The sequence below is a fragment of the Oryzias melastigma genome, linkage group LG18, assembly GCF_002922805.2.
Source record: "Oryzias melastigma strain HK-1 linkage group LG18, ASM292280v2, whole genome shotgun sequence".
NCBI lineage: Eukaryota > Metazoa > Chordata > Actinopteri > Beloniformes > Adrianichthyidae > Oryzias > Oryzias melastigma.
The window spans coordinates 15,608,867-15,624,534 of record NC_050529.1 but is presented as its reverse complement, the minus strand read 5'-3'; the positions used below and the strand labels follow the sequence as shown (position 1 = coordinate 15,624,534).

Sequence of the window (15,668 nt, the reverse complement as noted above, 5' to 3'; positions counted from 1 at the left end):
TCTTTGATTCTATTTCATGTCTTAGTCACAACTGCCCTTAGGGGTAGTCTGCGAGCGAAAAATCGACAAATCTTTCCTTACGAAATTTTAAGATCATAGATCTTATGAGCCGATAAAGGGAAAATGGTGTTGCAATTTTTTCTCCTACGGATGTGCTGCAGGAAATCGGTCGAACAACAGAAGGCTTAAGTAAAACTATAGAAATATAATCAATATAAATATAAGTTTAGCCTAATATACAAGAGGGATTTATTCAAACATACACCTTGTGTGTCAGAAGATCCATAACCCCCTGTTGTAACAATAAAATATGTCAAACCTCAACTTTTGGGTCGAGGTTTTATTTCGACTCGATATATGATTAGTGGGTTACCAAACGATGACAAAAAGCAAAAATTCAGAAAAATCCTTTTTAATAATTGTCTGATACGCAAGTAACATTAAAGAAAAACCTTTCATGTAGCCTATGCTAAGCCTGGTGCAATATAATTAAAATACATAAATATAGTACAATACGTGTTTGACTCAAGGGTATTTGTTACCAATTGTAGCATCCTTAACCCCCATTAGTATTGTCCATGGTATAAGTTAACACTCCTTGCGCACTCTGTGCTTTCACCCTCACTCATAGAAATGGGAAAACTTGACAACCTACCATTTGTGTGGACATCCAACAGGCATCCAATGGGCTTATTACCGTGTATCACTTGGGCACAGTCAGTGAGGGGTCAGAACATACTTCTTACTATAAAATAGAGTGTGATGAAAGAACATGTCATGAGTAAGGGTAAGGGTATGTATTAGGTGCGTATAACTTACATTATCCTTACAAATACTTCACAATACTGTAACGGCCAAAGGAGTGGAGTAGTTCTTTTGGGACTTTCACATGTCCTTTATTGATGAGGTCATGAGTTTGCCACATGGGACTGAAGGGCATACTTAGTTTTGCTTATACTGTACCTTTCATTTTTTGTGATTGTGACATTAGGGTTGTGCAGCTCCTGTTTTGTTTATGTATATGTTGAGATAATTGCCATCCAACTGGACTTTATAAGTTGCTCACCTTACTACATATACCTTCAGGGGTCACCACAGCAAAACACCTTTTACTGATTCTCTTTGGTTTGGCATGATTTTTTATGTATTTCATCTGGACTGGGGACCGGCACAAGGAGACCCAGACTTGGGACCCCTTGTGGCTACAAAGTTAGGCAGTACGGTGAAAGATCTTGCCTAAGGACTCACACTGGATTAACTTTATTGTGCCCAAATCCCAATTTCCTAGTACCAGGACTTTATAAGGTTGATGGTCATTCATGAATTGACACACTGTTGGAGCTCCAGAATCTGTGTACTAATTTTCTTGTAGCCACTTTGTCTCTCTACTGAGTTCCCATGGTCTTTTGCACAACCAAGAACATTCCAATACACTCACCGAAAGCACAATTGTATGTTCCAATTTCATGAAGAGGGAGCTGCAAGACACACCTGCGCTCACCTTATTAACTTGTGGCCACTCCTGTTTACGACCATCTATGGGCCCATGTAGCCCAAAAACCCAGAGCAGTCTTAAGGTTGCAACAAATACTTTATGGCTCACAACCATGCTAAAAACAATACCAAGTTACATTTTCTTGAAGTCCCGTTTTATTAACCTAAAGGGAGCTGCAAGACACACCTGCACCTACCTTAAGATGACCCTCCATGGGTCCGGACAACCCAAAAACTAGAAACACCAATACGGTTGCATGTGACTAAGGCAAAAGATGAATTGTACGTTAGTTTATTTGTCTATTTTTGTAAGGCGCAGTGATGGAAGACTGCAAACAAACCTGACACCATTATGAAATTTCACATTAGCAGCCCGAAATGGCTACCCAGTCAACGACTGAGTAATAGGATCTAATAGAGTTGGAGATGAACGTCCCAAGGATCTTTTATTTTCCTTTTTTTGCATTTTCATTCACATGAAATAGTGAAGAGAGAAGGAATGACTATACAGAGAGCAGACACTGTTAGCTAAGTGCACTTAAAGGGGAGCCTTGGAGGAGAGGACTATTTTACATGGGGATTAGTGTGCATATCGCCATCATCAGACAGCGATACGAGGCCTTGATAGGCTGCCAGTCTTTGAAGCCTTCTGAGGCAGAGGCGACTTATCCCTTTCTCCTATCTTCCGTAACACGCTCCTCAAACACACATACACTGATCCAGCCCCTCAGAACTGCTGAGATGGAGGAGATTGGGTTGTAAGATGTACTATATGTGCTCGCTTGTGTCACCCTTTGCAAAATAGCTTGTATCGCTTTCAAAACGCATGCAAATGACAGGAGTGGGCGCATCTCGGTATGTAAATATGCTACACCTGGACTCCTCTACTGGGGAAGGAGATCCTTAAAATGTCCCATGCAAAGTGGCGCCTCTCTGCTGTTTATCGTGTATTGGCACGCCATCTAAAGAAGAGGTGCCACTTTTCTAAGGTAATGTTTTGGGACCCCACTTCTAAAATAACTAAAGGGGCACCACTATTATTTTCTTAATTTGTTCTGAACCTCAGCAGCATCCCAGTCCCCTAATCTCTCTTTGCATATCTTCATTATCTGATAGTGTGCTTTCATCCTAATTCCATTTTCATCCATCAAACGTCGGGGAGGTTTGACCTTGCGTGATCTCAACGGAGATAGCGACTTAGGGAGAGATGGGTGAAGAGGGGGGGGTTGCTGGAGCGGCAGAGATAGGGAAGAGAGTGGAGGAGAGGGGAGCCGGGAGATAAGGAGTTGACATGATGAACGAGGATGGAGGAATGAGGGACATGACAGGAAGGGTATGTGTATGCGAAAAGTCATTCCATTTCCGATAATCCTTATGTTGCACCAACAGAGTTTACTGCGACGACTCGGCATATCTCTCTCTCAATTCCTCCTCTATCCCAGGCCTCGTTATTCATTCCTCGCCGCGCTTGCCTTTGGGCTCCTTCCATCCTCCTTCATCCTCTACTGTCTCCCCGTTTGTTTATTTATCCTGACGTTGGGGTTTAATTACTCATTTGTAATAATTGTTTTCGTAATTGTTGGGAGTCATCATTTGTCCCACGCTTCCCTCCTTGTCGGGGAACAGGTGGTGGATGGGACCTGTAAGCAAAGTGTTGTGTGTACACGTGCACAATATGGTCACTCAGACAAACCACCCGGTGGCATTGCCTTAACCAAAATGAAACCCAGCGTTTGGGGGTTTTAAAAATGAACACATGGGAACACAAGCAACAGAGGCGACATATGCTACTTATCCTGTAAATGAATGATGCCTGATCACACTCCAATGGAACGCCTCATTAGACAATAAGCTGAATGTGCTCCCCAACCTCTGTCTTGCCTCTCTACTTTTGCCTATTTGAATGACTAGCCTTAATAGAATAGAATTCATTGCATACGTAATGAGTACACAGCAATGAAATGCAATCTACCTCTATCTAGAGCATGGGTGCCTTAAGTGGGGTCCGCAGGCCAAATTTGGCCCCCCAAAAGTTTTACTCAAAGTAACCCTGATCTAGAATGCTTCATAAATATACATACAATTGTACATCGTAGAATAAAATACTACATTTGGAGTTTAAAAAGTATATATAATGCCCCTTTAAGTCAGGAGTGTCCAAAGGCCGGACCCTGATGAGGCCAACATTCAAAACTTGTCATTTTTTGATGTGCTGGCTGTTTGTAAGATCAAGGGCCCGCAACCCTTAAAACGCGGTACCGGATGCGCAGCGGTCCTGTAAAGGTACCCTAACATTAACCCGGTACTGGTTCGCGTCCAGTACCCCGTCCGGTCCGTTTCTGGTACCGATCCGCTTCACGTCACAATACTGGACTGGTTGTGGTTTGTGGCCCAAAAGTTGGGGACCTGTGATTTAATTGGAACAGCCACTACATTGAAAATGACAAGTTGGTGACACCCAAAACATCAAAAAGTGAAGCAGAGGGGTCCTTAACCAAATGTCAATATGTGACGACTTGGGAGTGAGAATGTATTGAATGAGACATGCTAACTGGGAATGAAAAGGCAACAAATCCACAGTAACTTAGCTAAAAACTTACATATTTATTTCATTTTGGTATTTTTTTCTATCTAAAGAAATGAAAAGTATACCATTGCCATAAAATGCTCATTAAATAGTTTATATGCATTTATTGGTATTATAAGGGTTCAAAGAATACAGGCCGTCAGGTATTTGCTCCTTACCAAATCTGGCCTTCTCTGCAAAACATTTGGACATCCTGGTGAGGGATCAAACAGTATACCATGTATTAATACATATTTACCATGTTTACCATTATATTTACCATTATTTTGACATATGTACCATTTAGATTGATGATTTAAGACTGAACAGATGAATCCAGGTAGTGAAGTGGTAGTTCAGTTTATGTAGTGTTGTTATTTGTGTATTAAAGATATAGTCCAGGAGAGTCCAAAGTCAGTCCTCGAGGGCCAGCCTTTTGCTTGTTTTCCAGAAATCCTATCTTATCTGCTGCTGATTACCTGGATCAGGTGTGTTTGGGAAGTAAGGAGCTTCAATGGCAGGTTGGTTGGAAAACATGTAGGACACCGGACCTCCTGGATGTACTTTGACACCCCTGATATAGTTGAAGTTTTTGACCATTATATGTATCTCTTTAGTCCCTGAGTGTATATTATGGTTCAGCAGGCAGATTGTGACAGCTATAGGAAAGATCCCGCTTATCCCTCTAAATGCAGGTTATCTGCCATCAACAAATGAGGACAGTAAATAAATAGTCATTTGTCATCCCCATTAACGCCCCTACACTGTCTCATTTTGTACCTCAGGCTCTGCTTCATAGCCTGTCTTTGGGTTTTGATCATATACTTTTTTTCTTTTTCTCAGAAGTGTTTGCTCAGACTACCCGGTAGTTGCTGCCGTTTCATATCCTCAACAGATCATACTCTGTTCTGGCATTAGGCCTCTTTGTTGATGCCATGTCAAGCTTTTTTCTGCTGACACCCAGACCTGTGTCACAACAAGCTAACATTAGCACCAGCCCTCAGGCGGGGTGACAGTAGTAGGGGCCGTTGGACAGGTACACCACTACAGGGGCTCAGAAAGGATCCAGACACCCAAAACGAGCCGTCTAACCCCGTGCCTTTGACTTGCAAGCAAAGCGGATGGCATGGCAACAGTGGAATGACACACAGGAGTGGGTGATCTGTGCTCAAGGATAAACAAAGATGCAGTGCATGTGCACATAAGCTGTCACTCAGTGAATGAGATTCTCTTCAACTCTACACACCAACAACAGACTGTAAGAAAAGAGAAAAAAAAGGAATGAAATACGATAGCAATACCTACAGATGGAGTCAATGTAAGCAACACCGGGGTTGGGGTTTTGGTTGACACTCCTTCCTTTGCCACTTGTGTCGCAAGCAGTGCCTCTAACAAGGCGACACTGGAGAAGGACCTATCCATTCTCCTGTGAAAGGATGTAACATAATTCGCACTTGACTGAAGTGGATTTTTTTTTAGTAAATCCACAAAGGTTACTACAGCACTAAACAAAAAGAATAATGCCTCATGATTAAGAGTTGAGATCTCTTCAGCTACGTTAATATCAAAAACCTTGTCCAACAATTTGTTCAAAAACTTGACGGTCCTGAATGGGAGTAGCCACCATCAAAAGTTTTTTGTCTTACCGCTAAATAAAAGCTTTGACTGTATATATATATATATATATATATAATTTCCAATACATGGATGGCATGATGAGAAATATGATTTATTTATGTTGAACATGTCTCTGTGTCTGTATTTATGAGATAGTTCAGAGATTCTCCCATCTGTACCAGGGATAAGTGACTCCAGGCCTATCCACACCTGTACATGTTTATAACAACTGAACAGCAGTAAGGCTGGCAGGGAACCTAACTGCATTTTACCCCCATGTGGCCAACATATTCTCAACCCCAAGTTGTCACATATTGACGTTTAGTTAAGGACCCCCACTTTTTCAAGTTTTTGGGTGTCCCTAACTCGTCGCTTTTTGACGTGCTGGCTGTTTCTAAAGTTAAGGGTCCACAATACTCGGGATGCAGTACTGAACGTGTAAAAGTCAGAGGAGGGAAATAATCTAAATCAGAATACAATTGTAGGATCTTTTTAATATTGTCAGGAGGAGAACAATTAGATTCTCCTCCATGTTGGTTTTGGACTCTAAACACTTTTCATAAAATCATAAAATGGTCACGGACCAAAAGTTGAGTTTCTGATGGGTTGACGTCTTTTTTTTTTTGCCAAAGTTCAGATAACGTATTGCACCAAAACCCAAAAGGCAATTCTGCCAGACTGTCACGTCGCGCCCAATGCTCAAAATATGCCACAGGACCTGTGAATACAGCCCTACATTGATACAGCATTGAAACTGTACACTCTTAATGTGCAAATCGCATGCGGTGTGAACACAGCTTTAAGCTTCTATTTTTCCATTCAATTGTCTTTTTTTTTCAAAAGCCAATCAATCAATTCTCACTCATTGTTGGCATTATCATCAATGTTGAACAGAAAAGGAAAAAACGAAGCCAGCTCAAAGGAATAAAAGGAGGTCTTCTTTGCCATTCAGAGCAAGTCAGAGATTGAGCTAAGCTTCTGAAGATGTTCAATCCCATCCCCCCCCGGAATGGTTTCTCTGTTACACCAGTGGCCTAATCCGCCACTTGAAGAGCAATTAAAAGTTTAGCCCAGACTCTAGGAAAGTGTCCATGTGTGATCTTTTTTCTCTTTCTTTTCCTGTGGGGTAGAGTCTCTCTGGCTGCCTCCGTGGAGCGCATGCTAATAGGGAAAACACCAGCTGTGGCACTCGTCCAAAGGCATTCCAAACATACAGTCGCGGGGATATTCTAAAAGTGCATGAAAGATTGGGAAAATGGGGCTCTGGATTGAAAGGTCACCACTTTCTTCCCCTCTACTTCCCATGTTCTTCTTTTTCCATTTCCGACATCTTTTTTTCTCTTCTCCGCGGCATTTACATTTTGTTTTCCACTTCCTGTTTTTGAATCGGAAAGCTGTTTTGGAGACACAGGCTCTGAGAACTGATCCCCCCAGCATCCCCTTGGAGGAGAAAAAGAAAAGAAAAAGAAAATTGTGCCCAGCAACAGCTTTTATTTATGGCACAACCCCAAGCATTCAACGGGGAGTTTGTGCTTTCGGTGTCCCGCTGTCGAGCTCGGCTCTTTTAGAAACACATGTATTTATGCGACTCTTTCTTTGCCAAATGAGGGTCAATAAGACTTAAGAGAACTCCAGTGGACGGCCACCAAAGGACGCTCAATCGATCGGTGTTCTTGTCAGACCATAAAGCAGTTTGCATGGTAAAATGGAAGGCTAAAGAATAAGAAATAAACACTCCACCAATTTCTGAAGATTGAGAAGAGAGTGCTAAGAGCATCATCAACTCCAAACAAGGCCATAGTACCGATAATCGATACTCCTTCCCTAGTAAAGGTTTACGGAACTTAAAAGCATTAGAAAAACACTTTTTGACCATCATCTTTTTGTCCGGAACAGAAACAATGTAGCTGCCTGGAATATCTTGCAATAATTATTTATTTATTTTATATCTCTTAAAACTTGAATAACACTTATGATTATTGATTAAAATAATGTCTACCCCATGCGGGACTCAAACCAAGGACTTTTTGATTAATAGGGAGAAATGCTAACCCCTGCGCCACTATACAGCCTTTGAAAGTGAGCATGGTAGGTTTAAAGGGAGGCATCTCCAGTGTTAAAGGTTTGCAGACTTCAGTTAAAGTTTTAAAGATAAGGCAAAAAAAATAGAAACACAGACCGCCAGTTATTTTTTTTTTGACCAAAAACAATGGTATTTTTGACCGAAATTCTTTTTTGAGCCAGTTTTTCCTCCTGATCCTTCCTTTGTTCCCTTAAAGCTGTCTCTGAGGGTTTGTTTTGCTGCTTTTACACAATTAAAGTTTTAAAGAAGAGCCAACACTGACAATATCATGCTCCCCCGCCCTCCTAGCTTAGACAGCGGCAGTATCAGGTAACGTCAAACTTGAGTTATTTTAGGTAAGTTTTTAATTATTTTTTTACACCACAAGTGCTGTGTCAAACTGTTAAAAAAAAAAAAAACCTAAACCCATTAATTAAAAATAAAACATCAATCATTGGGATTTAGAGCCCTCTCCAGAAGATTGTGCCCTTGGCAGCCGCCTAGGTTTCCTATGCCCAGGGCCGGCCCTGGATAAATGAATCTAGTAATGTACAAGTGGATGCATTAGAATGTTGTGGCTGCCCCACTGTGTTTTCTACATCACAAATGAGCTTATTTTCAATCAACACATTTTTATGTGCTCCTTATTAGCATCAATTTGAGCACAGAAATACTCAGAAGTGTTATTTTAAGCTTAATTTTTTCAATTTATGTCGTCCAACGTCAGAAAATTTCTACAATAGCATTCTAAAAACACATCATAGTTGGTCTTTAAGGCTAAAAACTAATCTCCCCCCCCTCAAAAAAAAAGAAGAAGACGACAGAAAGGCACTGCATCTTTTGTTGATTCTGGAGATAACTCACTTGAGCTTCTTTCATCTTCCCTTTTGTTTTTCTTTCTCTGCTCCTGGATTCGTTGGAGCTCGTACTCGCTTTTCTTGTTTATGGTGTTCCATTTTTTTCCTAATCTGGGAAACATTGACCTGGGAGGAATGTGAGTAGTGGAGGAAAGAAGAGAAGAAGAAGAAAAAAAGGGAACTTGTGGAGAGTCACTCGAGCTTGACAGGGCCGAAGCTATCAGTCAGGCCAGAGCGAGACACCTGAGACTCAGCGGGCGGTTGGCCTAACTAAGATGTGAGCGACTCTTTCATTGACATTCCCACAATTCACTCAACCCTAACCTTTTAAAATGCCCGTCCAACCAACAAACAGGTCGGTAAAAGCGTCAAAAAACCCATCTGGACGGGGCTTTGGCCTTTCGGTGCGGAGACTACACAGTCATAATTTTGTCCTCTTACAGCATAGAGCAGATCAGCACCTAAATCCAACCAAATCTTTCTTGATCAAATTCCAATTGACTTTCAGTCAGTTCAGCTGGAGGGCATTTGTCTCATTTGTCACGACGGTATCAGTGTATCTCTCGATATCTCTAACTCAGAGTGCTGGAATTACACCAAGTTTTTGTGGCGGCTAGGCTCCACAAAAGCAGGTATCTACAATTAGGTTAAGCCAATTAAAGATCCCGGTGTGCATGCTGGTTGGTGTACCGTGGCTGTTTACCGCTTTCTGTTTGTCTCCAGTGGTGTATCGGGTCACTGACTGGCTGTCCATTAAAAAGAAAGCGCAGGTTCTTAATCACAGACCGCCACTTTTGGCAAACACACCTGCATTCTTGCGTCGACAGGCTCTCTGGGTTTTCCCAGCCTCCTAATCTTCCATTTAATTGTACTTGTTCAACTTTCCTTCCTTTAGATCAGTCTATTTTTCCTGGTTGACAGCAACAACACACAAGTCTGACAGCAACTGCCAGATTCAACCACAACTAATGAACTTTTTTGGCAAGGGGGCTTTTGTGTTGACCACGCCCACATCCCTAGTATAATCATAGCGTAGGTTCTATCGTTTAGTTCAACATGACCTTACGATTTTTTTAATGCATTTTCACAATAATCCAGGGAAATAGGTGAGAGCAACATGGAATGCTACTTTTACCAGCTGTTCAAAATCCACAAAGTTTAAAAGCCATTTTTTTACAAGTATACCCAATGATGCTTGTGCAGTTAGGAGGCGAATAAATGAAATTCTTAAGAAGAGTTTGATTAGTGCTGGGTGGATCGATCTAAAATATCGATATTATTGATCAAAAGTTGGTATCAGTATCGGATCGATACCCACACGCAGATATCGATACTTCCAGTCTTGTTTGAAACTTTTCTCTTTTTATATTTCTGCCAGTTGAAGTTTTTATTTTAATAAACTATTTTCCATTTAATTGAAACTATTGTCCTAATTGTGTTTTTATGTTTATCAAGTAATCAACAAATAGAAACTTACAAAAAAACATTTACCGCTTTTAAAAACAATTAAGATTTTGAGATTGACCACATTTACGAAAATATCAATATTGATATCAACATCGGCGATATTGACCGGTTTTAGATCGGTTTCGGATCAATACCCGATGCTCGGGATCGCCCAGCCCTATTTTAAATTTGTTGTAGGTTAATTGTTAATTGTTGGAAAATTGTTGTTGGAAAATTAATATGGTGCCCTATTCCTGAAGTCAAAAGTCAGCAAAACTTTGATGGTGGCTGTAACCTCAACCTGGTGGTGCGTTTATAAAATAATATGGAGATCATTCAAACAAAAATGTTCTTACCCCAAATTGTGGAAAAATGGGAAAATTTCACATGTTGCTCGTAGACCTGTGAAGTCTCACTAGAGATTTTGGCCCCATTGGTGTTTATACTAGTTTCTCCAGCTATGGTGTCATTATTTTTTAAGGGGCGGATTGCCCAAAATTCATTTTTTCTGGGTACTAGGTGTGTGCAAATTTTGGTGAATGTCTGAGTACGAGGCGGGAGCTACCTTTTTGCTCAAAGCCGCATTAAAACAGGAGAATTGCTAAAACAATATGGTCCTCGCAGGGCGGCTGCCATAATTACTTCCTGCAGCAAATCGTCTATGCGGTATTTACAGCTGAATTTGCACGCATTGTGTTATTTAATGAAGTTTTCCCTTCTACCTCATTTCACCCAGACACTTGTGTGAATGTGGGAGGTTGCAGGAACCCATGCGAGCTCAAAGAATGGAATCAAGTAGAGCACAAACAGTCACCATGGGCCCTCTGCTTTAGCTGAAGAAGACTGTAGAAAAAGCTTGATATTAAAGTAAAGTACTGACTAAACATGCGCTACAAGTGGGTTTTTAGTCGCTCTCATAGTTCTGGGGTGTTACTAAGAAAAAGAGGGATTCATTGTCTTACTGACTTGTTATTCATTCAAGGTTTACAAGAAGAAAAAACATGATGGAGACTCAATGAGACCCCGCTGGCAGCGGCCAAATGTTTTGTTAGCTCGAGAGGGAAATGAAAATCAAATCTGAGAGGTCAAACATTATTGACACGAGTGGCACGGCCCTGTTTTTGTTGGCTACACATCGGCTTGAGTCACTCAGACCATGTGTTTTCTCTTTAGCACACAGGAAATAAGGCCTGGCGGAGCCTGAAGCACCTAACTCCACCTGTGGCCTTTTTTTTTTTCTTTTCTTAAAACATCCATTCCTCAATTTTTGGGCTGACGGATGTGCTCAATCGCCCGTTGCTGTCACAGCTGGATTTCAACCGCGCGCGCCCTCCTCTGCTATCGGAGCTCTGAAACACTTCCCGACATCTGGAAAAAATCAAGCGGAATAGTGTGAAGTAGTAATGAAAGACACATTAAAGTCTTGGCTTCTCTGCGGTGGGGCACTGCGTGGTGTTTAGCCAGTGTGTGTGGGTGCATAATAGCATCTAACCCAAAATTTAAAAGGGAAGACAGAGCAGAAATTTGAAAAAGCCTTTCAGAAAATGACTAGTAGTTTCTGAGACCATCCCTTTTGTGCCGAATGGGAACTGAGGAGGTTGATGTGGAGGTCTTCTTCACTGTAGAGCAGAGTCCAGGTTGTTTACATGAAGTTCCTGTATGTTATCAGCTTTGAGATGGTTATGGTTTTGGTGACTCAGCCCCTCCCACACGCCAAAGCAGATATAGTGAGAGAGTAGAGAAGTTTACTTCTAGGTCAAGGATGGGCAAACTGTTCAACTTGTGGGCCACAAAGGCTTCTAAAATTCAACTGAAGGGCCGGACCAGGAGCAGATGGGTGGAGTGTCTTTGGTGATCAACCTTGTAAGAGAAAGAAATAACATGGAATCTTCATGCATCTATGATATTGGACTAAAGATGGAGGCGGGCTGTAGTTTGCCCACCGCTGTTCTAGGTTATACTAGTTTTAACTTTTCTAGGACATACTTTTGGCAGAGTGAAAGTAGTTCATTACAAATTTGCCTCTGAGTTGTGGGCAGGACTATGGGCACGCAGCAAGCCCGCCCCCACTTCCCATTACCCATTTGTTTACACACTCTCCCTCTAGCTTACAGCCCCTTACACCTCCAACCTAACAACAAAAATGGTGAGCAATATTGGAGAAATTCAGGTTTAAAGTTTTGAGCCAGATGTAGACAAAGACATATATGGATCTAGTCATCTTTGCTGTGTATTTTATGCGTAACAATACATTTTTTTAAATGATTTTTTTTTCATCTGCTCTGTATTCATAACAATTTGATTGAAGAGATTTTCCTAATATCTTTCCTCAATCATCAGAAAAATCGCCTATAATTTCCAGAAGCAATTTAATTGACCAGAGCCTGGATTGATTCGATTCGAATATATTCTAATATGATTTGAAGGTATTCATATTACTTTAAAGTGTGTTAGTGAAATTATAAAGAGATTGTTAATACCATGCAGTGTTACATGGATTCTCAAACGGAGAAGCTGAAGCAATTGTTCTGCTTCTCCTGGAGGGCGTCTCAGTTTGGCCACTAGGTGGCGATCACGCTACAGCATCACACCTTATTCCAGAAAAAGAAGTATCAGCAAAAACCACCGCTTTAGACCACTAATGGTTATTTTTAAAAAATTCATGCCTCTGAGTATGTAAAGATGTCCATTTAAGTTGACTGAGCGTTAGCATTAGCTGTCCTGTAGGAAATCCCATTTTACTTTAGCGTCAAGCTCATGGACTTTAACACTATGCGTTAGATCAATCTGTACTTTTATGGATTGCTTATTGATCTATTAAGCTTAGATCAATACAGATTGAATAATCCATTTTATCAAACCAGACCTACACAACAAATTCAAGAACCTGTGACCAGTGAGGTCTTGAACTCTAAATTCTAACCCTTGTAGATGTGATGCAAGCATCTCAAATAACTCTACGTCCATTGTGATCAGGCCTCAAGAAACACTTTATTTCCCCCTTTTCCCTTTTAATACCTCCTGGTTAAATTAAGGAATAGCCACGGAGATTTCATTTAAGTCTTTTTGCTAGGAAGGAACAGAGCAATAGTTTCTGTGCCGATGGTGGATGCTGCAGATTCCAATACAGAGCCTTTAAGCAATCTCTGCATGAACTCCATTTCTGGTATGCAAACAAATTAGCTTTTTTTTTTTTTTTATTCCCACCATTCTTCACTACCTTGCTCTCGCCTTTCAATGAAAATAAAAAGGAAAATTCACTGAATAGAACCTATTTGTTCATTTAACTTCTCTCGCTCTCGTCTGCTTCTTTTTCTCCTCTCGCAAACTCCATTTTCCTTTACTATGTGTTAGTCTAAGTGTTTCCTCCCTTTTGCAACTTGCTGCTAATTCATTAGATAACAGTTGTTTAATTTGTATCATTAAAAAAGAAAGCCTTCCTGAAGAGGTATGCAACTCGGAGTCAGACAGACTGTCTTAAATATGTTGCAAGACAAACACCTCGCACCTAGCAACTGTTTGTAAGTATGGAGTAGAGAATCGATGAAAAAAAAGTGTTTTATTATCCTAACATCTCTTCAAGTGTTATTACATTTTTTAGAGAGCTGTTTTCCTTCTGGCCCTCATTTTAATTATGCAACAAAGGTTTGTCTATCCAAGTGAAATTTGCATGAATATTTATACCAATTCATTTGTTGAGTGTTGATTGTAATTACATGGAAACATGATTTATTGCCAAGATCCCTGTGGTAGCCAGCCAGCCAGAGAGAAACAGAACTGGGCAGAAATATATAAATAAATGCAAATGTACACACACACACACATGTAGGGCTAAATGAAGACCTATTTTTTTCGCCGTTTCTCTCAGTCGCTCGAAGGAAATTTCATTATCAAAAAATCTTTCTCCAGCTTTGGCTTGGCCGATTGCTTACTGTAGAGCAAGTGTCTCGGGATGTGGAGATAACCAGAGGTCCACCTCCCAAAGATGGCTCATTACGCCATTGTCTTACATCTCAGACCTATCAAACAACTGCCAGCGGAGGATGGACTTAAAATGATGTTTTCTTCTCCGCTTGTAAGATTCCTGGACGAGTTATCCATCATACAGCCATTCAAGGAGCAGTTAGTGTTCACTGTAGCTAACCGATTCCACTTCATCAGGTGAGACAATTGGAGAATAAATGGGGGGTGGGAATGGTGGGGGTGAAAGGCAGAGAGCATTTCTGAGTAATGGGGCCTCTCTGCCCCGTGTAATATTCTTATGATAGAACAAGGAAACAAGGAGCACAGAGGGGAAGAGGAAGGAATAAAAGCAGCAAAGTGTCACTAGAGAGAGGGACAAAAGTCCAGTTAGGGACATGAAGGGTGCAGCAACGGCGGCAGACGACTCTGACACTGTTTGTGTTTAATTAACGAACAGCAGGAACAATTTGTTATCCCATTCGATAATGACTGAACGAGGGCTTTCATTCACCTTGTGCTCACCGTCCCTATATCATTCCTTTCTTCCTCTACCTCTGTGCAACAATTAGATAGGAATAGAACGACTCGTGGAGGAAGAGTCTGAAAATAGTCTTGAAGATGTGGGTTGTGTCCAAAGTACTTCGCCACTCACTACTTAGTCCACTATCAATGCTCACTAGATTGGTGAATATAGACCATAATGCACTGGGTTCAAATAATTTAATTTGAAAAAAAATGTTCAACGTCTAACTTGTAGATATGTTACAAACAAGTTCTAGGGTCACTGAGATTGTAGTTAATAAAGTCTGACTGCCTCATATATGACATTAGTTAAAAAAAATTGACCATTCATTGACGATGGGCCTCTTCATAGGATGTGCCCTATAGTGGAGAGAACGCAATTGAACAACCAGGTTTTTCTCATTAGAACACATCGGATTCTTAAATATTCTTCGTCAAATGTGCAGATTTAATGTTTTTACATTGGCTCATGGATGATGTCGATAAAAAAGCGAAACAGTAGTGAGCATGTGTCCGAATAGCGTAACACTGTATAGTTTTGCACTTTTATGGCTTAGAGATTAAGACCATATAAGCAGATGTGAGTATCTTAGTGTGTGCGGATCAGTACGAAATAATTGTGTTTCATTAAGGCACATTCTTTAATAAAATAATAGACATGTCTTCCAATGGACAAAATGAAAAAATGGAAAAAGACATGTCTCAGCGCGGTAAACTGGATTTTTTTGTATAGCTGGCGTTTGTGTGTTAGTTGCTTGAGCTCACATAGCCAAAAGCTTCACTTGCGCAATCTCCAAATATATATTCTGTTGACGAAGACTTCTTATGTATGTGTGTATGTATGTATGTGTTAAAGTAATATGTATGTATGTATGTGTTGTAGTACTATGTATGTACGTGATTTATGTATGGGTTATAATATGTATGTATGTGTTAAAGTAGTATGTATGTGTTGTAGTATGTATGTATGTGTGTTATGTATGTATGTGTTGTAATATGTATGAATATCTTGTAGTAGTATGTATGTATGTATGTATGGAATGCATGTATTGCAAAGTATTATGTATGTGTTGTAATTTGTATGTATGTATGTATGTATGTGTTAAAGTAGTATGTATGTGTGTATGTATGTATGTATGTG

General features: G+C 40.5%; 1 protein-coding gene across 5 annotated transcripts in view; it reads left to right on the top strand.

Annotated features, from left to right (window-relative positions):
- The window catches only part of pcdh7b (protocadherin 7b), a 147,016-nt gene that overhangs the window by 53,755 nt on the left and 77,593 nt on the right, over positions 1-15,668 (top strand). The gene's annotated exons all lie outside the window — the stretch shown is intronic.